The sequence below is a fragment of the Rutidosis leptorrhynchoides genome, chromosome 8 (genome assembly GCF_046630445.1).
Source record: "Rutidosis leptorrhynchoides isolate AG116_Rl617_1_P2 chromosome 8, CSIRO_AGI_Rlap_v1, whole genome shotgun sequence".
NCBI lineage: Eukaryota > Viridiplantae > Streptophyta > Magnoliopsida > Asterales > Asteraceae > Rutidosis > Rutidosis leptorrhynchoides.
The window spans coordinates 50,420,036-50,447,000 of NC_092340.1; positions in this window are offsets into that span (position 1 = coordinate 50,420,036).

Below are 26,965 nucleotides of genomic sequence, written 5' to 3' on the forward strand. Positions count from 1 at the left end.
TCATATATATAAAATATTTATATAAATTCTTCAGAAGAATGAGTTAATACTTCATAACTCGTTGATGCAATATACGCGTTATTGATGATGTCCACGGTGATTCTTGAACTGGTGGAGCTTGAGATGTTAAAGTTGCTGATGATTCTAACGATGTTGACAGCACTGACTGTGTTGGTGAGGCTAAGGGTACTGCTGATGCTGTTGGTAAAACAAGTCTAGCTTGTACCTTACGCATCATTCTTGTCGGGGTTTCTACTCTTCCTTTTATCATTTCTGTCCACTCATCTGATTTATGGTTAAGGCAGAAATAGGTAATCTCTATGTCTTTAGAGATTACATAATCACCATAGAATGTTTCTCTGATGAAGTTATGAATCAATACTTCATCGTTTGTTGTCGTTGGTACTTCTTGGTATCTATGGTGCGTGTGACGTTGATATCCGAGGTACGGATGGTGATATTGAGGCGTGTGATGTAGATGTGATTGTTGGTGGTGGTAATGATCCTGTTGATGTTGATGATGGTGATAACGTTGATGCTGGTGATGCTGCTGGTGCTTAGGGTATTGAGGCTTGCGATGTTGATGTTATTGACGGTACTGGTTATGCTGCTGATGGTGTTTGTAACCTTCGTACCGTATTCTCCAAAGCCACTACCCGAGTGCGAAGCTCGTTGACTTCTTCTATTACACCGGGGTGATTGTCGGTTCGGACGAGCGGATAAATAAAATTTAGAATTTGATGTAGTATATAATCGTGACGAGATACTCTGGAAATGAGAGAGAAAATAGTTTCTCGAACAGGTTCGCCGGTAAGTGCTTCAGGTTCATCGTCAAGAGGGCAATTTGGTGGATGGAAGGGATCACCTTCTTCTTGTCTCCAATGATTGAGGAGGCTACGAACCCATCCCCAATCCATCCAAAATAGATGATGACTGATTGGTTGATCCATTCCGGTCACACTGCTTTCGGAGCTTGAGTGGTATTCCATATCGGAATCCGAGGGACTTCAACTAGTGACGAGTTCCATTTCATATGATTGAATAAAGGATTTTTCGATATGAAATGATTTTCCGGCTATCGGGTGGTATTCTAATTATATAGAATATCCACATATATAGAACAAAAGATCTCGTAGATTATGGAGGGATTTACGGAATATGTCAAACAAAGTTTACAGTAACAGATACGCGTAGATATGAATTAGCAAATACGCTAAGATATGAATTTTGTCTATACACCATTCATGCAATGAATGCAGTAAGACGCGTTTAGACTTAAGATGATAAGCAGGTAATTTCCTACGGATGATAAGTAGATGATTTTCAACACAAAATGATAAGCAAAATTTTGACATGCAGACACGGTCGAAGTCCAGACTCACTAATGCAACCTAACGACTTATCAGTTAGACACACTAATGCAGACCTGGTTCGCTAAGACCACCGCTCTGATACCACATGAAACGACCCGACCCAATCCATAGGGACGAATACAATAACATATGATTACATCGCGAGGCATTTGACCTCTATATGATACGTTTTATAAACATTGCATTCTTTTGAAAAGATATACCATAAATGAATATTTAAAATTCAATGTTTTTGACATCTGATGATTTCTACATATAGACAATCACCGTAAATAACAGTTTACAAGAATACTTCCGTTGACAATGCAGTCAAAATAAATACACGGTGATGATTTTGTGAATGCAATGCTTCCTTGAATAAAACATGTATGATTCCATGCACATGGTTTCTCTAATATATATTCAAACAGCGGAAGACTTCTAGGAACTTGAGAATAAACATGCTTTAAACGTCAACATAAAGTTGGTGAGATATAGGTTTAATGCTAGCAGCGTTATAAATATAGACCACAAGATTTCATATACATAAACGTTTTAATAAAAATATTTTAAGTGGTTGAGCACTTGATAACCATACTTAACATTTAATCAACGTCGCATATTCCCTTTATTATGATATCTCACTACACCGTACCAAGTGTAGTCACCAAAACGAAGTACTGTGCAACCGTTGAATACTGGTCGTCCAGTCCGGTTGGGGTTGTCAGGCCCGATAGATCTATCAACAGGATTCGCGTTTACAATACCGAATGTAAATAGTAGTTACCAAGTTACAGGGAAGTATGCCAGTGGTACAACTCAACGTAGAATATATTTTTAGTCACTTGTGTCTATAACGTAAATCATAAAATGCATGTATTCTCATCCCGAAATATTTAGAGTTTAAAAATGAGACTATATACTCACTTTTGCCTTGAAGGTATTTAACTCGACTTGGTCTCCGATAGATATCACGAACCTAACCATATATATAATATATCAATATATTTTCTTTTCAAGTAATCGTTATATATATATATATATATATATATATATATATATATATATATATATATATATATATATATATATATATATATATATATATATATACTTATAATACTTTTAATATTTTCTTAGTTCGTAGTTAGCAGTCCGATGTTAGTGGTCCACAATTAGTTGCTCAATAAAATAAATAAAGACCCCATCGTATTCGTATTAATCAGAATTAATCTCGACCCATGGTACCATGTTGTCAAATGACGTGTTGCGTACATAAAGTACCGTGTTGTCAAATGACGTGTTGCGTACAATCATGAGGTCTTATGATTAATCTTCTCGTGTTGTTTACGGGTGGTCCTGAAATATATAAAATCAAATCATAAGTAATTATATATAAAATATCATATTAATTAGAAAAGATATGATTAATTTACTTTATCTCCAAATACTTTTGTAGCTAAACTAGCTTCGGATACCCAATTTTGTTTTAGCCGTAGTTTCTTCAATATAACTCCGTTTTTGTTGGTTCAACTTGCCACTTCCTTGGATCGAGTTATTATTTATGAATATGAACTGTAAATACCTTAGTTTGCATTCGAAATCATAGGTTATAGGTCAAACTTTAGTTAATCTTATGAAAGTGATCATTTCCGTTGTAAAAACAACATCTAGATGATCATTTTTATAAAAATACTTACACTTTGAGTTATACCATGAGATTTTTATATATTAACATATTCATAAGAAATATCATTTTTCCAGAATATAAACTTCCAATTCATAGTTCAAGATGGTTTTTAATTATCCAACCCAAAACAGCCCCCGGTTGCACTCCGACGACGTAGATTCAGTGTTTAAGGTGTTCTTTGTAAAACCAAGTTATATCTTGTTAAGTTAGCATATCATTATGATATATTACAGGTCTTGAATTGTTTTAAAAGTTAAGTTAGAAGGATCTATTTAGTTTGCAAACAAGTTTGAAATCATTCAAACTATGTTCTTGTTGTTAAAATTTTACAGCATAAAATAAGATAGCTATATAATTATGAATCGAACAAGATTATGAACAAGGTTACTACCTCAAGTTACTTGGACAAAGTTACTGTAAGAGATAAGAAAAAATCTTGGAATCAAAGAGTGGTGGAGTTAGATCAAAAGGTTGGAAGTATACTTCTTCAAATGGGTGGTTATTTTGATATCTTCTTGAAAGAGTTTTTTTATGGTGTTTAAGGCTTGTAATTGAAACTAAATGATGGGGAAAATGCTTGGAGATGATCAAGTATGAAGTTAGGAGTATTTTGAGAGAGAAATGAGGGTGTAGGTATGAGAAAATGGAGTAAAGAAATGGTGTTCATTCATAAAAACGTTTTTAGTTTATAAAGAAAGAAAAGGATTCCTAATTTTGTTTTCTTACTAATAATTCATGATACTTGACAAATTCTAGTTACCTCATATCTAGGGCAGTAATAATGTTGATTAGGATGTTGATTTGATGTGTATATACTAATAGTAAATACATATAGAAGCTGGGTATGATACGGGTATATATACCCTAGATATACGTATAGAAATCTTGAGGAAACGGAATGAGAATTCAAATATAGCTATCTTTTGTGAATATACTTATATTGTTTTATGTATTTAAGTCCTTAAAAAGTGATTAAATACATTATATATACGATACATGTATAAGCATTATAGGTTATAAGTATATATATCAAAGAATGTTACGTATAGTTATCGTTTTAAAAACTTAAGTTAGTAGTTTCAAAATATACTTATAACTCATTGTCATTAGTACACAATGAGATGTTAAACCATGCTTAGATCATGTTAAATATATATAAATACATATATATACACAAACGTATAATTATCGTATGTTATATAGTTCGTGATATCATCGGTCAAATTGGACGGTCAAACGTTGTGTAAAACTCTTTTCAAAAACACAAGTCTCAACAATTTTATTGCTTATCATGTTGGTAAGGTTTAATTTATGTAAATATTAATCTCATAAGTATAAAACGATTGGAAAAATCCGGGTCGTTACAACGGAACTCCATAATATAAAAGAAACGAAAGGAGTGGATTTATAGTGAAATATCCGACAGGGCAATCGAGGCAGATGATCGCATTTAATTAAAGAGATCTTAATTTCCTTAATCACTGACGAATCAAATCTTATATAGATAACGAAGATTTTCTTTGAAATACCCTTGAATTCCGGAATTCAATCATGACTACGTCAAAAGTTAAGACGAAACTTTTCACTCTTTTGTAATAGCTTCACTCGTACGCTTCGAGTAATCGAATTGTTTTATCCATATTACTCAATGATGATAATACTCTAAATTCCAACTCATATGGGTCATGAAAACATACTTAATGTCAGTCATGACGATCCCACTCAAATTTCGGGACGAAATTTCTTTAACGGGTAGGTACTGTGACGACCCGGAAATTTCCGAACAAATTTAAACTTAATCTTATAATGATTTCGACACGATAAGCAAAGTCTGTAATGTTGAGTCTCAAAGTTTTTGAACTGTTCATTTACCCTTTGACTGTACTCGACGATTCACGAACAATTGTTTGTAAACAACTAAATATATAGATATAAATAAATATATAATTATAAACGTAAGTATTAGAAATTATAAAATATTATTAACTCATTAAAATTAAAAATGTAAAATATTATACAAAATAAGTTGTTACTAAAATAAATCTATGTATAAATGATTTCTATAATAATTATTATCATATGTATATTGGAATATATATATATATATATATATATATATATATATATATATATATATATATATATATATATATATATGAAAGTTATAGAGACTATATATTGAAATTTATTTTACTAAAAGGAAATAATATATCAAGTAAATATATATAATACTTATGAATATATAAGACACTTATATTTAATATGCAAACACATATTATATAATGTATCTATATTAAAATGTATAAATAATACACATATGTTATCATATAATATACATGGTATAATTAAAATATATAATATTAATATGATGAATGTAATTACAAATATGATTGTTATACTAATATCAATATTAATACTAATATTAATATTAAAATTTAGTGATAGAATTATTATTATTTTCAAAAGATAATATATGGATATGAAAATTGATACATTTGATTTGATATATTATTATTACTATTAATATTATTGTTATTATTAATAATATTAGTATTATTAGTATTATTGTTATTAATAATATTATTGCTATACATCCATGGTAATTGATATCATTATCATTAATAATATTATTATTACTATTATATCAATATTAATTTGTATTATTATTATGTATAATATTAAGAGTACTATTATTATAATATTTATATTTATTAATAATATTAATTATAATCTATAAAAAAAATACATAGATATAATAGATATACATATATAGAGATAGGTATATACAAAAATATATAATGTACATACACAGTATATAAAAAATATATAGGAAATCAGTATTAATTCTATTTAGATTATTAATATAATTATAATTATCAATTAATATTATTATTTATATAAAATCACGCGAATTAGGGATTTAATCTGTTTGATGTACCTATCAACCTGTATCAAAACTTTGTTTTTGTCTCCAATTCTATAATAATATTCGAAATCAAACACAGAAGCAACCAAAATCGGTTTACAATCCCTTTCTCCTTTATTTTTTTATTTTATTTTTGTACCTGATGTACAATTCTGTCGACCACTAATTCGATTTATGAACGACCACATTCAGTTTTAGGGAATCCAATTGACTCACATTATCAACTACCAATACCCATTACTGCAATATTTTTTAAAAAAAAACAGAAAAATCCTAAAGGAAACAGACTCGTTCCCTGTTCTTGACCCATTTTAGCAAAAGCTCGATTTCAAATTGATTCTCAAAATCCATAAATGCAGAAGTGTTAGTAATCCTTTACTAAAACTATCTGCAAATTTATAGGTTTCAATTCCTCATATTCATTACGAATTTTCGAGTCAAAGATTAGGATTAAAAAGTCAACTTATTTGTTCATCCACAAATAAGAAGTCATGTTGATGATTCTGGTCAAACTGAGTATTCAGAAAGTTTTCAATGGCAATTTAGAACCTTTTTCATGTTGGAAACGTAATCTGAAACGAGCTAAAATTCAAAATCAATGTATGAGTTTCCATTATGTTCATCACGACGGTTTTTTTTTGTTTCTCTTATTTTTGTTTGGCTGTTAATTAAACCCCACAAACAGGTTGATTATAACCCAATTGTTAGTCTGAAGTAGAACCTCTAATTCTCTGGTTTTGATTTCTGTTTGTTCTCTGTTCGTTGTAAATTTGAAGAAGAAGAAGTGGTTAACATAAAAGATGGTATAAATAAAACTTGAATACAAATCTCATCAGATAAACAAGAACAGATGGGTGGTTTAGGTTGTTAGCGGGTGAGCGAGTGGTTGCGGGTTTGAGCCTGGCCTTGGGCAATTCTTTTTAGGATGGCTTTTTTTATAAATGGTTTGTGAATCCGAGGCCAACCCTGCATTGTTCAATATAGTCATATGTATTTTAACTACAAAATACATTAGGTGAGTTTCATTTGCTCCCTTTTTAAATGCTTTTGCAATATATATTTTGGGACTGAGAATACATGCGCTGCTTTTATAAATATTTTACGAAATAGACACAAGTAATCGAAACTACATTCTATGGTTGGATTATCGAATCGAATATCACCCCTTTTATCTTGGTAGCCTAAGAATTAGGGAACAGACACCCTAATTGACACGAATCCTAAAGGTAGATCTACGGGCACTAACTCCCCCCATACTGGAAAATGGTATGCTTTAGTACTTCAAGTTATATTATACAGATGGATTTCTATTTTGGGGATATTCTATATGCATTATGTTAACGTCGGTTACCAGGTGTTCAATCCATATGAATGATTTTTAAACACTTGCGAGTGTATGATTATTGAATAAAGGAAATCTTATGGTCTATTATATTATTGAAAATGATTATTTATGATAAACTAATGAACTCACCAACCTTTTGGTTGACACTTGAAAGCATGTTTATTCTCAGGTATGAAAGAAATCTTCCGCTGTGCATTTGCTCATATTAGAGATATTACTTGGAGTCATTCATGACATATTTCAAAAGACGTTGCATTCGAGTCGTTGAGTTCATCAAGAATATTATTAAGTCATTTATAGTTGGATATAGTATGAAATGGTATACATGCCGTCAACTTTCGATGAAATAAAAGTTTGTCTTTTGAAAACGAATGCAATGTTTGTAAAATGTATCATATAGAGGTCAAGTACCTCGCGATGTAACCAAATGTAATGTATTCGTCCAGATGGATTAGGACGGGTCATCTCATAATTATCGCCGGATGTTGTTACCACGACGATGTGGTTATGGAACTTAGTTCCAAGTGGGGGAGTTACACTCCCACACGAGGAGTTTTTAGTGTGAAATTTCGGATAATGCTCATGGTAGATCCAGAAATTAGTGTCGGGACCTAGATTGGTCAATTTGTGGTAAAGTACAATTTTGGTTAAATTGTATTTATTGGTTTGGATGTTAATTACTACTTGAGGCGGTAATGCGGTTAAGCTCATTAAGAGACAAATGGGTGGGCTCGTTGAGCAAGGTAGGATCCCGTAATCGAGGGATGGTATGCCAATTTCTCTTTTAGAGAAATGTATTCTTGAACCTATGCGTGATATAGGTTATGATTTGCGCGATCGTGATAGCGATGTTTGTGCATACGTATGGTTCGTGTGCGGGAGATTCCAAGTTGAGTGGAATGATTCTAAGTATGCGTATATACTTAGCTTGTTGTGTGTATTGTGGCAAGTGCTATCTAATTGTGAGGATTCACTTTTCGTTGGCCAAGGTTGAGGTGCGATAAGTAGTAAGTGTTATCCGTTAGGATTCACTTTTCGTCGGCTACTTATTGTTGTGGGAAATTCGTTTTCCATTAGGAATCGCTTTTGTTTGGCCATGTGTGGGGAGAGGTAAGTGTGTGATCCGTAAGGATGCGCTTGTTGTACGCCTCTTGTTGCGTAGTGGTAAGTGGTTAACGTTTGATCTACCGCTTTTCGTCGGCCACGTACGCGTGACGATGTGGGGCAAGTGGTATCCAACCGTGAGGATTCACTTTTCGTCGGCTCCATTGTGTTATTTGTCGGCCATATTATTGGTGAGTTGTTATTTTAGCGATGTACATGGTAAGGGTACGCTAAAAGGATTGCTAACTCGGTACGAGATTTGGAATGTTAGCATGTGTTTGTCACGCGATCGAGTCGTGAGTTCGTTCCGATTTAGAATTGAGGCGAGACTTAGAGCTCGGTTTGGTATATTTGGAAAATCACGATTGATGATTTAAATCGGAAGGGTAACTTTTGAGTAAAGTTGCCTAAAGGAGTTGTGTGAAATCTTCGGATTTGATGGAATTGGTGGTGGACATCGAGTTTGGACATATGTCGAAGGACCATAGAGCGTGGGTCCATTGGTAAAGTGGCGAGGATCACGGGGACGTGATCCAATTTAAGTGGGGGAGAGTTGTAAGACCCTAAACCCAAGTGTACATGTGTACATAAACATCGAATAATCAAACTGTATTAAACTGGAACTCACAGACTGATTTTGAGTGTGTGCGCGCGCCGCGCACATTCAGGGATGAGCTCCGCGCACTGTTCCTGCGACAGAATTCTGCTTTTTCTAATTAAGTTTAATGAAGGGCATGTTGGTCTTTTCACTTGAGGGTCGGTTTTAGGCCACTAAATGGCAGGTTGGTGGACTCATTCAAGTCCACAATCTTATCTTCAATCTCTCATCTTCAACCTCCAACCCTAGAGTGAGAAAGTGTTAGAGAGAGAGAGAGAGCTTGATTTGGAGAAGAAGGAGCTTGAATCGATCAAAAGATCGAGTGTTAAAGTTGTTCATCTCGCTCCTAGCTATGTTGTAGTAGTGTTGGTAAGTTCTAACTCCGAGTTTTCATAGTTTGATTAGTGTTCATAATTGGGGTTTTGATTTAGGTGTTCTTGAGTAAACCCACTAGTTGATAAATGGGTGATTAAGCTAGTAAATGGTGTTGATAACCATTGTTGGTGGGTTTTGGGTTGGATGATGAAATTGATTAGTTGGTAATCATGTTCGGGTGTTAATATCACTAGTTAACTTAGGTTATAAGTGATTAATTGTGTAAGCTTTCAAAAGGGGTGTTTTGACTTGAGATTAGGTCAAAATGGGTTTTGTGTAAATTGATGCAAGTAATATGTTTTGATGATGAAACCTTGAGTAAAATGAGTTGTTGGAACATAATCACTAGTCGATTGTGATTATGAGGGTTTCCAAGTGAGATTTGACTTGGTCAAAGTGGAAGTAAGTGCTAATGGGTCGAAATTGCACTTATGGTGTTTTGGGCATAAGCTAGAGTGTTTAGCTTATTTGTTTGTAAATTACTTAGGTGATTTGCATTTGGACTTTTAGGAGCTCAAGCGGGATTGCTTTTCAAGTAATCAAGGTGAGTGGAATATTTATACGTTTATGTATATAATTTGGTTGCTTGTGTGCGGCGTGGTAAGTGACATCCGTTAAGATTCACTTTTCGGGGACCACAATTGGGTTGGAAAATATAGTGAGTGATATCCGTGTAGATAGCTCTTCGTTGGCTATATTTGGTTGCGATATGTGGTGAGTGATATCCGGAAGAAATAACTCTTTGTCGACCACGATTGGAGGTGTGGCATGTGACGAGTGATTAATGTTTGACCTATCGCTCTTCGTTGGTCACATGTGTGTATGTGTGTTTGGTTATGTAGCGAGTGATGGTTGACCTATCACTCTTCGTCGACTACATGTGTGCGTTTGGTTATGTGACGAGTGATTAATCCTTGACCTATCACTCTTCGTCGGTCACATGTGTTTGTTTGGTTATGTGGCGAGTGATTAATGTTTGACCTATCGCTCTTCTTCGGCCACATATGTGTGTTGGGGTAAGTGGTGAGTGTTATCCGTTTAGGGATCCGCTCTACTGTAAAGGCCCGTCCTAATCCACCTGGACGAAGTCTTCAACATTTGGTTCCATTGCGAGGTACCGACCTAAATATGCCATGTATGACATCAAGTAATATCTTTCAAACGAGCAAATGCACAGCGGAAGACTTAATTCGAACCTGAGAATAAACATGCTTAAAAGTGTCAACCAAAAGGTTGGTGAGTTCATAGGTTTATCATAAATAATGATTTCAATAATAGTAATAGACCACAAGATTTCCGTTTATAAATATATGTACACTCGCAAGTGTATAAAAGTATTCTATAATCTGTAGGCACCCGGTAACAAGCCTTAACGTTCATGTTTTACCCTCTGAAGTACACCAGATCAGGTGTGTTTAGAATAACCTCGAAGTACTAAAGCATCCCATAGTCAGGATGGGGTTTGTCAGGCCCAATAGATCTATCTTTAGGATTCGCGCCTACCGTACATAGACAGATAGTTTAATGTTACTAAGCTAAGGGTATATTTCTGGTTTAAACCCACATAGAATTAGTTTTAGTACTTGTGCCTATTTCGTAAAACATTTATAAAGCAGCGCATGTATTCTCAGCCCAAAAATATATATAAAAAGGGAGTAATGAAACTCACCATACTGTATTTTGTAGTAAAAATACATTTTACGACATTGAACAATTTGTAGGGTTGGTCTCGGATTCACGAACCTATATCAGTTTAATATACCAAATAACATTATAAACATAAAATCGGTAATAAATCAAGTATTATATAGTATATATATATATATTAATAGTTATAGTTATAAAATAGTTATAGAAATCCTATACTTGATATGTATTTATTAATATCATTTATTAAATTTTAAAGCATATTTTATTATTAATACTTATTAATGTATTTTAACTATTATATCTTATACTTTATCATTTATTATATTTAAGTTTTAATTATTATTATAGATTAATGTTTGTCGTAATCTATATTAAAAATATAAAAATATGTATTTTTAAGGAAATTATGATATATGTAAAAATTTATGATTTAGTGACTTTAATATTAATAACCATAAAAAAATGATAATAATAATCTAAATGATAAAGCTAATAATATTATTAATGATAATATTATTAACAATATCAATAATAATAATGATACTTAATAATTCATTTAAATCATTATCTTAATTAAAATATTTATTTTTAGAATCATACAATTATTAAAATCTTAATATTCATAATAATAATAATAATAATAATAATAATAATAATAATAATAATAATAATAATAAAAATAACAATAATAATAATTATTACATTTATAGTCACGAAAGTAAAAAAAAAATATATACCGTTGGAAAAAAAATATGGAGTCCGCATAAAAAGGCTGTAACCCACTTCCATCTTGACACAGCCCACCTCAATTTTTAGTCCAAGTATAAAACCCATGTTACAAGCCCAACATCTATTAACCTAATTTATTCAAGTCTTATATCCCTAATTCGATCAAATCAATTTCAGAAAAGTTCAAGAGGTGCTCCGGTTTGTAAATTGATTCGATCAGCGATTACTCTATTTCAAACGGTTCTTGAGGTTCAAAGGTAATGATTTCATGATAGTTATCAAATTGATTTAGTTAAATTGTTTTAGGTATTGTGGTAAATCAACAGGCTGTTCGGTGATGATTCAATGGAGCAGGAATCAAATGGAAAAATTATCAGTAAGCAACGACTAACTGTTGCTGAAGCGAAACTGATTGACACAACGGTCAATGACTACAATCGACAAGGAAACAGGAACAGGTAGTTCTTCTTTGGTTTGAGAATTAATTTTGAGATTTGATGTGTTTCAGGTGTTGGAATTAACATGAAATCTTCTGTAAATCATGTATCAAATGTTCGTGAAGCAGCTTGATCGACTGAAAATTAGTATCTCAATCCAATTTGATCGATTCAATTTCTGTTGACTTTTTCTTCTTATACCTTGACTTCAATAATCGTATTCTAATTGAGGAATTTAGCAGCTGATATATTGCAGATAGTCTAAACAGATAATTTCTAACCCGTTTGCATTTTAGATTTTGTAAATTGATTAAAAATCGAAACATGGTAAGAAATTTCAAGAACAGAGGTCGTGTTCTCTTTTCTAAAATTTTCTGTTTTTTTTAAAAAAAAATAAAAGCTGTAAAAGGTTAATTGTGAAGGATAATTGATGGTTTGGATTGAATGGTGTCATTTAAAACTGAATGTAGTCACGCTTTATGGTAATTAGTAAGGGTCGACATGTATAATTCGATCAGACAACAAGCAGAAGAAACAAATAACAAAATAAAGTGAAACAAACTTATAACAGAATTTGGAACTTAGCTTTGATTCATTACTACTTGATATCGACTTATGTATCAATTTAGAGGACAGATTATACAGTGGGATAGAGACTTGAAACTGAATTACATATTTTTATCTTGTATTATATATATATATATATATATATATATATATATATATATATATATATATATATATATATATACCGTATTAAGGTATATATTTGTATCTGTATTAATATATATAATTCTGTAGCTGGTATACGTATATATGGGTGTATATATATATATATCTGTATTGGTATAAAATTTATATGGGTATATATCCGTAGTTATTAATTATATAATGGGTCATAATAACATTAATTATACACACTTTAATATTTATTATTAATGAAACAAATAATAATAACAATAGAAATAATGATGATAATAATACTAATATTAATGATAATACTTATTAATAATAATATTAATAAGAGTAGATAATAATGATAACAATAATATTAGTAATAATATAACAAATTTAATGTATCAAATTTTATAGAATTATATTATTAATATTGTTATTAATGTTACTGTTAATATTTATTTGAATTAAAGCAATAATACTTTAACAACAATATTTTAATCTTGTAAGTAAGTTTAGTATTTTTACATTACATATTATTTATTTAATACTTATGTTTACTTAAGATATTATGTTATATTATAATAGAAGTATATATCGAATATTTAATATCTAAATGTTTTATATAAATACAATATTCATATAATATTAATTATGTTTTGAAATCATATATATATATATATATATATATATATATATATATATATATATATATATATATATATATATATATATATATATATATATATATAATATTGTTTTAAATATTAAGTTTTGTTACTAAGATACATGTATTAATTATTTATTTTGAAACAATTAATTCAAGGTATACATTTAATCGTTGACAAATCATATTTGAAATTATTTATGGTCAGTATACTCTACCTATTCAATAATATGTTTTATTTATTTTAATTTATCTTATAATAGTTCAGTAATCTATTTAATTTATTATATAAAATTATTTACATATATAATCATTTATATATATTCATTAAAGGTTCGTGAATCGTCGAGAACAGTCTAAGGTTAATTGCATAAATGAAAACACTTCAAAATTTTGAGATTCCACATTACATACTTTACTTATCGTGTCGAAATCATATAGAAATTAAGTTTAAATTTTGGTCGGAAATTTCCGGGTCGTCACATCTTCGTTGGCCACTTATCGTAGGATGGTAAGCGGTTACGCTTTTCGTCGGCCATCCCTGTGATTAAGGTAAGTGTTAACATTTCGGTTGCACTTTTCGGCGGCCTCATGGTGCGTAGTGGTGAGTGGTTAACCTATTTGACCTACCGCTCTTCGTCGGCCACGTACGCGTTGCGATGGGTGGTGAGTGGTTAACGTATTTGACCTACCGCTCTTCGTCGGCCACCATCTCGACATTGTGTATGTTGGGGTGTGTAAGTTTCACTAACATTGTACGTATTTTGTTGTTGGCACGTATTATTGTTGAGGTCTATATGCTAATGGTGTTGACTTGTTGTACGTACGATTATACGTTTATTGCGGTTTGCTAATGATATTGTGTTGTTTGTGTAGGTGTATGCAAGTGATTGAATTATGTATGTATGCGTATAAGTATTGCATTCACTAAGCATTAGCTTACCCTCTCGTTGTTTACATTTTTAGGTTCGGAGGCGGATGTGGCAAGGGTATGCTCGGGATTAGACGATTTCCCTTTTGATGCTTGCTTGGATTACTTTTAGTTTCGACTTAGGATTGGGTAGTTTATCCCCAAACATCATGCTCGTAGTTTTGTTTGGAACTTAAACTCATGTAGTCGAAAACTTGTATTTTGTACGAAAGTCGTAAAACGGCCGATGTGGGCCCGATGTCGTAAATCTTGTTTTATTATTGAAACGTGTTAGTTTTACATATTATAATATGTTTGGAAAAGCATTTAGTCTAAAAGTGTCGGGAAGTGGGAGATCATTAAACGAAAAATGGAAAATCCGGACATAACCTGAAATGGCTTGTGAGCGTCGCGCACCCTTACTGCATAAAAAAAATTATTATTTCACGTTTTCGGTTTGATAACGGGTTGGGTCGTTACAGTGATGAGGTGCAAGATAATGAAATTCACAATGATATCAACGATGATAACAGCGATGAGTGTCATAGGCTTGATTCACCGGAAAAGTAAGGTTCGCCGGCAACACAGGGGTCACCGGAAAAACATCCGGTCACTCCTAATAAACCAATTGCAGAGGAACACGTCACTAAGAATTCAATTTTTGAATTAACAGACCTTCAAACGGGCAACTTAAAAGACACGGAGGCCAGGTATACACAGAGGCGAAACTACGATTTTTTTCACCGGGGGCGAAATTTTTTTTTTAAACCATAGCAATTTTTTTGAACAAAATTTGAAGATTTTGGGGCAAAAGTTGGAGATTTTGGGGAAAAACTTGAAGATTTTGGGGCAAAAGTTGGAGAATTTAGGGCAAAATTTGAAGGTTTTGGGGCAAAATATATAGGTTTGGGGAAAAAAAAATCCACTAGGGGCAAAGTCGAAAAACCCAAAATTTTTACACTGAAAAAAAATCCGCTGGGGGCGACCGCCCCCTGCCCCCACACACTTTCGCCCCTGGGTATACACATGACAAACAAGATCTACACCAATGTCCTACACTTGATTGTCGATCTTCGTGTGCTTTACATAAGAAAAACGCATTGCAATCAAAGGGCTTATCGAAAAGGATGAGGCTTCTTACACCCATCATAGTGCTAACAAGGTAGTGAAAAAGAATAAATTGAAGGCAAGGGATATTTTGGATGAAATTGAGGCTGCATCGGTTGATACTACAGACGATGCAATTGGGGTACGGCAACAGGAAGAGCATTCGTCGGAGTTTGCAAGTAAACTAATTAAAGTGAAAGGTAAGGTATTAAACCCTAAGAAACATCTTAAAGATAATAATAGAGAAGAATTTGCAGGATTTTCAGAGGGCATGTTCGATAGCAATGAACGCTCAAGCAAAGTTAAACCATGAACTTTGTCACGTGGAACACTAGGGGATTAGGGAATAAGGATAAAGGAAGAAGTGCCGGTAATTTTATTAACAAATTTTAAATTCAATTCATCGATATGCAAGAATCTATGTAGTTTGGGTGGCAATATGTTATAGTTTGTTTTAGATGAACTAGAAACAACAATGAAGGACTTTTCTAATATGTGTGATGAAGCTATCTTTTTGAAAACTTTATAGCACATGTGGATACTGATAATTCCTCAATCAAAGTGGTGTGGAATAAACATGTTACTTCTATTTGTTCCATTGATTAGCAATTCATGGAGGGTGAAGGCTAAAGAGGTTTTATGGTATAGATTTTGTTTGAGAGATAGGACGGATGTTCAATGGCGATGGTTGTCGGATCATGTGGATCCAATAGATCATATTCTTTTACATCGTTCGTGGTCCTATAAGATTTGGGCAGCTTTGTTTAATGGGTGGAATTTTCTTGGGTCATGCCTTCGTCGTTTTTGGAATTCTCTTTTGTTTGATGTAACGGTTTGGGCATTAAAACGTTGAAGTTTTTAAGCTTAATTGGTCCAGCTATCATTTGGGCGATTTGGACGGCTAGGAGCGAGGATTTATGTAATGGGGTATATTCGTCTTGGGTTGGTGTGATTTCACGCGTCAAATTTAAAGTTTCCCAATGGCTTGTTTCTTCATAGATTTGCGAGAATTTCCAGTTCCACATAGGGAGTAAATCCTTTTTTGCTCCTGTAAAGTCAAGATGATCAAAGGTTTTTGCTTATGCTTGTTTTGAGTCTTTTTCTCCTATGTACGATATGTATTGTATGTTTTGGACTTAAGCATTTGAACAAAGTTCTTTGTAGTCCAGTTTGCTCCCCTCTTTGTAATTCAGAATCTTTCACTTATTTGTGAAATTTTGTTTCATATATTTTAATTCCAGCTTTTTGCCAAAAAAAAGGATACCCAACTTTATTTATAAATAAAAAATGAGACTCATTTTAAAAGAGAGTTGATCATCACACACCACTTGTTGATCCATGTACACCTAATTATCTATTTCACCCTTAAATATAATTACTTTAATAATATAAGTTCAACTTTCTAAGGGCATAACTGTGATTTTATGAGACAAGTGTATATGGATTAAAAAGTGGTGTGTGAGAATTACCTCCCATTTTAAAACCCTATAATAACTTTATTTATTACCCCGATGTTTCCTCCTCCTTCATCCTTTTCAACAAGACAACAACCACCCGCAAATTACAAAATAGGAAAAGAGAACATAAAAAAAAGAAGCTCAAATCCATTGCAACGGATATATTTTCAAATTTGAGCCCCACAAAATCAGCTAAAAGCACCGTCGCTTCCCTGACTTTGGAACCAAAAACATCGGACTGACGCTGGTCGGGTGTCGAATGACCGTCAGTCACAACGGACGCCGAAACCAAAGGTCGACACCGTATGCTCTAATGCTTCAGCTGTGACTTATGCATAATAATCGTCTTAGATATATAAATTGCACGTATTGTATTCATTTAGAAAAGGACGAGACTTAGGAGCAGTGGCGATTCCAGTATAATAACTCAATGGGGTTCCGAGATTTTTTTCAGTACCAATTATATTAAATTGTTATTTTAGTGATAGTTTACCTTAAAAAAATTATAAATTCGAAAAATATATGGGGTGCGAGTAGTATAATCTGGTGGTGTTTTATACGATTAAAAGGAAAACTATATATTTAAAAAATATATGAGGTCATACACTTAAATTTAGTGTGTCATATACAATTTACAGAGTATTTTTCTACTAAAAATTTTTAAATTAGCGGTGTCCCGTGACCCCATGAATCTCTACATAGAATCGCCTCTGCTTAGGAGTACTCTTCAATGTCAGTAATTTTACATAGCTTTTAAATGGATACGAATAGTGTTCGTGGCGAAAACAGAATTTATTTTTCATTTTTTCCTCAAAATATGGAGTTTTTTGGGCGAAATATAGAGTTTTGTGGACAAAATATGAAGGCTTTCGGACAAAATCTAAAGGTTTAATATGAAGATTTTTCGAGTAAAAAAAATCTACTGAAAGTAAATTGAAAAAATCTAAAATTTTAGCATCAAAAAATGAAATTTCACTGGGGGCGGATGCCCCTCCCCTACCTATTTCCGTCACTTCTTCAACGTCTAATTTAGTAGTTTTACATAGTTTTTTTAAAACTTTTATATAAATGGTTTAATAGTAAACTTTGCATATATATATACAACAAACATTCACTGGCCTCTATCCCTCATTCAACGTAAGGTCTTGAGTTCAAGACTAACTACCTTTATTATTCTCCTTTCATTTTTATTTATTTTTATTCTCTTTTCAATTTATTTTTTCTAATGCTTAGTTTCTTCTCTACTATTTCTCTTTTTACCTTTTAATTCTACACCGTCTTTTCTATTTTTTTTTTTTTTCACTTTCAATTCAATACTTTACATTTTCTATATTCCTTTAAGAAAAGTCTCGAGCTTGACACGTGTTCACTTCGAATTGATCGGTTGAACTCGATTTTACTATTCTAAATGTCACATCAACCGAATCTATTTTATTTATTTACTTATTTATTTATTTTAAAATCGAAAAGTTACAATTAGTCTCCTCCTACTTTTTTTTCCCGGTTTAATTCTTCGCCCACTTTTTTTTTCTTGGTGTGAGTCGTCTTCAATTTTCAATTTCAACTCTTAGTTATCGTTTGATCGACTTTAGCCCTCCATATTTTCTAACTTTTTTTTGAAAAACCTTTTACATTTTAGAGAAACTTTTTTATTTAATAATTTTTTATAATCATCTTTTACTACTTCTCAACCATTTTTATAATTTTTTCTAACAACTTTTTTTTTCTTTACTAACAGCAATCGTATATATAAATGGTTGATATATACTCCGTACGTAATTAAAAGGAAAATGATATGTAGAAACAAATTATTGTTTGTTATGTTAAGCTCATTGTTAAATTATTTTTGTTAAAAGATTTATAGTTATTTACTTCAAAATAATTTCCTTACACGATAGAGGAGTGGCTGCCGTAATGCGTGGCCTGCTTATTATATTATATATATTCAAATAGAAAAGCCACGAACAGTCTAGACTCTAATCATCACGCCATGTCACAACATATGCCCAAAAACAGCATACGTACTCCTGATAATGTGGGGCAACTCCAAATATATGCAAAGAAAGTAGAAAGGTACAAAACCGCAACTATCGTTGCAGCAGCAAGGAAATTTACTAATTTGGCTCAATATGCTTTACAGACGTTACAATTCCACCAAAATACAACTTGATTGTAAGTTTCATTTAGCATGCGACATGTTGTATCTGTTGTTGCACTAGGAAGGAGTTTGAGTTGTAATAACCTCACATCAGTGACATGTACAGTAGTTTTTTTTAGAATACGAGAAATGGTTTTAAGAATATTTCATCCACCATGCCCGCTATGCACATAACACACAGTGATAGTTATAGGTGATAGTTATGACCAAACGTGAGAGGTATGTGTGTGTTTATGTGTAGTTGTGCGTGTTTGTGTTAGGGTTCGTTTACTTTCTATTTAATGATTTGTTTCTGTATAGCTCTTAATTCTGTTTCTAGAAGACACGTACAGAATTAGACACCCTTCTCATTTAGAGAAATGGAAACAAGACTTAATACAGAAAAAAAAGTAAACAACCCCTCTCCCGTCTCAGTCTTATTGTCCCGTAGTGTTTTATATGGATCAATATTTGAAAATCAGTGATGATGTATCGTTAATGTGACAGCTAAAAAGTTTGATTATAACAATTAATGTACAATTGTATACACATAATATATACACACATGTGGGAATTATAAACATTTTGGGAACCGGGGTTTGTTTTTCCTCGACATATTTATTCTCTGCGCACGTTTTATCGCGAAGTGAATTTCGGGAACCAGAGCTACTAAATATGGTCGAAACATTACGTATAAAAAGTAGCATCTACCGACTTAGAATCATCCTCTGATTGAAATTATTCACCTTGTTCATAACCCAAATTTCCCAACACTACAGAACTATAAAAGTAAATCAAATTTGAACGAAACATCTCAAAGGTGTCTGTTTAATTGTTGGTGGTTCCGGTTCGAGCCCTGGACGAACACAATTTAGTTGTCAAATACTTAGGTATACAATGTATTACAGGTCTGTCAAAACTATTTGTATACATTAGCAAGCCATATATGATGTGTTGTTTGAACTTTTCATTGAAAATAAATTAGATTATCAAGTATCAAGTAATAACCGTATTTCACTCAACATAATAGTTGATAATTGTATAACTACTGTAGAAAGTCAAGCATGGCATCATCATTCCTATTCCAACACTCAATATATATATGCAAGAGGAAGAAAATTCAAAGAACTAGAATTGTATACAACCAAACTATATATTAATCTTGAATATTTTTAGTTTAACTTACCTAAAGCAATGAATTTGACTATGATCAATCGTCAAAGTCAAACAAGTTGCGACACACCGGACAACTGGACAAGTAGGATGAACCTTCAACCACGTATCTATACAACTCACATGAAACACGTGCCCACATTCCGGTAACAACTTAAGGACATCCGTGTGTTTATAATCCGCCAAACAAATTGCACAACCTAGTTGGTCTGTGTCTGTATCTGTATCTGTATTCGTGTTGCCTTTTGTAGGCCCCATGGTGTCGGAGTAAGTAAGAGTAGGGAAAGTTGCGAGGACATCATCGCGAAGACCTTGAGTGATTCGTATAATATGATAATCGACTTCAGTGGTGGAAGGAGGTGGCGATGTTGATGAAGAGCGTGAGGTTAATTCACAAATATAACGAATAAGCCAAACTGTGTATAGGATGATGATGAAGAGGAAGTATAATCTAAGTGCGTAATAAATGTTTTCTTGTTGTTCTTCCATGATCATTGTAATATTCATTTTCATATTGGTTGTGTGTGTGTGTGTAACAGAGAATTTTTGTAGATTGTTTGTTTATACCAGAAAATTGATGTTTATGATATGATTTGTCGAATAAATAATATATTTAATATCGATAGTAACATATCATATGGAATATGGAATATATATTATAACGTCAGAAATATATAATAACGTCAGAAATATATAATTGTACCAAGTCAATCTCTTTTGCATATAATGTCTATCATATAAAACTACCTGTTAATGGTAACTTATTAGACGAGTAAATTCTGTTGTTGATCAAAATAGTGTCTGACTAGTTTTCGAACAAACGCTTCGCGCCGGAGGTTCGGTTTTCAATGTATTTTATTGTGTTTAGTTTGTAAAATTTCGTGGCTAACGATCATGTCGTTGAAGTGCAACTCGAGTCGAACTAAAAGGTATAACTCGTCAAAGATTTAAATGTTATTTTAAATTAACAATATATGTGTATCTCTGCGTTTCGCTATGAAATTGTTGACTTTTAAAAATTTAACGCAATTAAGTCGTTATCTTATATTAACACTTCGTATGATTTAAGAGTAGAAGATTTATTGAGATATATCCAAAAAATCACTAAATAATTAAAAAATAATAATAAGACTCATATGTGTTTGTTGTTAATAGATGAAAATAGTTACGGAGCCTGCGAGTGAAAAATTTACGTGTATAAAAAGTACCCCAAATATTTAGCGTTTTTTAAAAAGTATCCGTTTTGCGTATAGTTAGTGACATTGTGTTCGTAAAATTATTTCGAGTTTAATGATGGTGTCGGAAATATTTAACTCGTTGCGAGCGAGAAGATATGACCCGTTGAATATTTGAGTGGAGTTTATTTAAGATTTTTTATGAAATGTTGATTTGACACTTTACCCTCTGGTTTGGGGGTCGATTTTAATTTTTGAACAAACTGTGAGGGGTGTTTGTGGTGAAATATAACAACCCTCATATTTCCATACCTGAATTGACTAATTTGACTATAGGGTTGTTATCCATACGTAATATATAATTAAATTTAACATTGATCAAATATTTATTTTTAGTCGACACTTTTTATTAACTAAAGTTTACACTAATTATATAAAATAACTTTAGTTAATATTAATATTAATGTGTATTATATTTAAAACTATATGAAACATAATTATTAATTAAATGATAAGTTATTTTAATCAATATATATATATATATATATATATATATATATATATATATATATATATATATATATATATATATATATATATATATATATATATATATATATATATATATATATATATATAGCTTATAAAAAAGAGATTTTTTTTATAAATTAAATAATGAGCCCATGAATTTTGACTAAATATTTTCAAAAACAAAAACTTATTAAAAACATTTTTAACATGTTTTTATTTTTTTGTCAAAATTGGCACCTTTATTTTATTTGTATTTTTTCTTTTCACCTTCCATTTTTTTTTTATAAATACCCACTTCCATTTCATAAAAACTTGTATCAAATCTTTGGAAAAACTCTCTCACAAACTTGGGAAAGTACTTGAGGTATTTTCTATATTTTTTTTCGAATTGCTTTTATTTTTTTGTATATTCTTTAAAAATTCGAATTTAATATATATAAATTATTTTTACATGTTATAATTAGTATTATAAGTATTATGATGTATAAAATTAATTTTGATAATTTATGAAATATTATTTATAATTAAATACGAATTATGTAGTATTTAAACATAAAAATAATATAAAATTCGTAATAAAATATTAAACAGTAATAAAAATAATTATAAATTTTTTTGAGATTATTATACTTTTATAAACAAGAAAAAATTAAAAAATTAAATAAATGGGACGATTAGTATTTAAAAAGACTTTACTTTTGCATTATTCTAAACCGAGAGAAATAATAAAGAAAATACAAAATAAATACAAACGTGTATTAAATATTTTTATAAAATTTTTATATGATTAGTAGCATCACTAGGTACTTTAAAAAAAATATAAAAATTAATTTTAAATTATTTTTCCTATTTATTTAATTATAGGCCGATTACAATGGTTAAATAATTAGAAAACATTAAATAAATAATATTTTGATATAAAATTTGATTTAATAATTTTTATAACATTTTTACATAATATAGAACCTTTAAAAAATATAAAATTATTTATTTAGGTCGATTTAATATTTATTACCTAATTAAATTTGATTAATATAAACCGAGTATATATATAAAGAAAATTGGGAAATAAATACAAAAACTTGATAAAATTATTTTTATAAAATATCCTACTGAATTGTATAATTAACTAAGTTTATAAAAATTATAAATATAATATTTAATGAATTAATATTCGAATTAACATATATTAGTATGATTTTCGATTAACATAAGTATATTACATATACTAAATTAATATTATTATTATAACTTACGGTTAATAACTAAGTATACTATATAATAAAGTATAATGCTTATAATGTAAGTTAATAACAATATATTATTAATAAACACTTATTTTATAACTATACTAATTTAATAATAATAACTTATAGTATATAATATAAGATAATCAAATTGTTAATACATTAATAAATATAATATAACATATATAATAACATATAAACCTAAAGTGAAGGTTAATCAAAGATAATGTACAATTCATGTGAACTTCATCGCTACTCACGGTCGTAAGTGAATGATGTCTAGGTTGCCATTTATGGGTAAGCTTGTGGATCTCGAATGCCATGACTTAGATTCTGGTCAAGAGTCCTGGGCCCCCGGTTACATGTAACATCCTCAAGTGGGCCTAGATGTAAGATTACTAGAATGCCCTTAAGTTAGTGTAGTGTTATTATACGCTTTTATTTTTATTTAATGTTTGGTATTATTTAATGATGAGGTTAGGACCAATTTGTGACAAGGGTCACAGAACAGGTTTGTTTATTTAATTTGGACTTCGTTTGGGTTGCCAAATGATGTACGAAAGATATCAGATAACTGATAAATACCCGTGTGCCACACAGTGTGGGATTTTAACCCACTTTTGATGCCTTATGCAGTGCATTTCTTGCACTTTCCAGACCCTTCCCAAATATTACCCCGTACCTAAATTCTTCCCCTTTGAAACCCTAATTGCTAAAACTAGTTCTTGAGCTCAAATTGTTCTTGGAATCGTGTTCTTTGTTGTCTACTGATTATAACAAGGTAAGAAACATGTGTTTTTGTGTTCAATTCGTGGTTAAATTCATAGTTTTGTGTAAGTTTTGTAAAAAGATTGATTTTGTGTCAAAACCCATGAATTTGATGTTGTTATAGTCCAAACTTTGTGGGTTTATAGTCTATAACATGTAGTGATTGAGTTGTGGTAAGTTTTGGTGTCGAAAATGAGCTCTAGATCGAGTTTTGGCGATTTTAGCTTGAAGTCCGTAACTTGTGTTCAGCTTCTGAAGAAGATGAACACAGTCGGCCGACTGTCGGCCGATTAACGAAGACAACCGACCGACTGAGAATTACATTCGGCCGATTGATGTAATACCAAGTGAGTCGATCGACTGAGAAGGTCAGTCGACCGATTGTGTAGACAGTCGACCGACTGAGTGTCCAGGGCAGAATATTTTACCAAAGTGTTGAGTTTTAGCCGTTATGCTGCCCGTTTGTATTTTGATGTTTATGATGTAAATTTTGAAAGTGCACAAGTGTTAAGGAGAAAATTTTTAGCGGACAGTTTTCTGACAAAATTTTCTGTATTGTGTTATTTGGTGTTTATGGACATAAACTAACTCGTGTATATGTATTTCTCAGGAGAAAAGGAGAAAGAGAAGGTTCAGTGATTAGATAGCTGAACACCTTCTCGTTTGCTGGTAATCGGTGAGTGGGACTAACTGGAGAATATAGTATATTGTAGCATGTTATATTATGATTGCCATGCTTGTTAGATATACTTATTGTTGTGATTAGTTAGTACCTTGTGATGACTGCATGTTAGTTGATGCTTGTCTGCTGGAGCCCAGTGCGTCCCTATCTTGTGGTAGCCTAATTCGATAGGAGAGATCAACCTGCGGGTTGGGTTCCTCATGTGGTAGCCTATTTGCATCCATGTAGTATATGTTTGAATGACGCGTACGTCGCGTGTGGATGATTTATGCAGCATGGTATGTAGGAGGAACTTCCGGTAAACCCCAGCCCGATCAACTGGAGGTTAATGGTTTGGCCGAACCGCCGGAGTCTCTGTAGACTGCACTACTGGGTGATGTTTGTGTGTTAGACTATGTGACATGATTAGTATAACACTTATGTATACTATGGCCTGTAGTTAGTCGTACTCACTTAGCTTCGTGCTAATTCCCCTCCATCTCCTCCCTGCAGGTTGTTAGCTTTTGGTAGATAGTGCTTTTGGGAGAAGACGGGCATGGTGATGTTATGTTTGACAGGGTTAACTCTGATGTGGTCTTTTAGAATATGAACCGTGTACCTTTGAAAACAGAATGTATTTACGTCTCTTCCTATTAATATGTAAATTGTTTTAATGACACGTGACATCGGTTTGTACAAATGTTGATATCGTAATTAATTAATATTATGCTTCCGCCACGTATAAAAAAAAAATAGCGGTGTCACATTACATCTGGTCATTCCTGACTTATTTGATAGCAACAAAGTTTGAGTAAAGTTGTACAACATCTTGCTAAAGATTAACCCGAAATTTCAAAAATTGGAAAATTACTATAAGTGAAAACTTTCCATAAATAGTAACCTTCCAAAAATGGAAATTCTTTAGTGAACCATTACTATCAATATAGTACTATATACTATTGTCTGTTAGGCAATGTCTGATCATACATTCTATCTCTAGGTTGAGATCTCGGTCACGTCCTTCCGTTCAATTCTTTCGTGGAATACTCTTTTATGCTACTAAGGTGATTTTCATAGCCCCACTTTTACTGTTTACTTAACTATTTATAACTTTTGGGGTGAGACACATGCTTGCTTTATAACTGTTTTACACTTAGACACAAGTACTAAATTGTTAACTATGCAGTCATGCTTTGATTCATGCTAAATCCCTACCGTAATATCGTCAATTGCTATGTTTAAATGCAAACTTAATTGTTGTGAGTAGGCCTATTGAGAGTAACGTCTCTAACAATTCGACCATTGGTCTTTGGTTACATAATAATGATTCCACGACACTGACAGTACAAGGTGTCATAGGGTAAACTTGTTTAGTAGCGATATTACAAAATGCAGCAACACTTTTAGATTGATATTTCTATATCAATCAACTTTAAACTAAATCTTGTGGTCTAAAACTTTGGATATTATTTATAAACCTGTGAATTTCACTCAACCTTTTTGGTTGACACTTTAAGCATGTTTTGTCTCAGGTGATGATTGAGTTAGCTGTTTGCAACTTTGTGATGATAGATTTGATGCTTGCATGGAGTCCACATCGCATATTATATTTTAATTCATAAACATTTATTTTATGTTTTAATGATAATGTAAACATGTATTACTGCTTTCGCTGTTTTATTAACAAAGGTTTTATTTAAAAAGTCTCATATAGAGTCATTCTCGTTTATACAACTGTGTTATGATATGATTGGTCACAATTACCCCTGGTCCATTTTGGGGAGTGTGACAGATTGGTATCAGAGCAGGCTGTTGTAGAGAACCAGGATTGCATTTTAAGTGTGCCTTATACAATTAGGTACCTTAGCAATGTAGGACTACAATTCCTTTGACTATAGTGCCTTTAATTGTTGCCTTTAACTGTTAAATGCTACACTATACTTTAGAAACTTTACTTATCTTAGAATGCCGAGCCAATCTAAGAACTCTACTCATTCTCCTAAGTACTATTCAATTCCGCCACCACATTTAAATGCAACACCGTTCTCGACATTCCTATGTCATCTATCATGGTTTTGTGTATTACATATGTATTACATGAAATATTATCCATGATTTTTGAAACTCCAATATTTGTTACTATTCATACTCAAGCGTATATAACCTCCTTGTTATACCACGTACCTATATGCTTTATGCCTTTATGCATCGGTTTGTGAACCGAAAAATGTCATTGAGTTATCGAGAATCT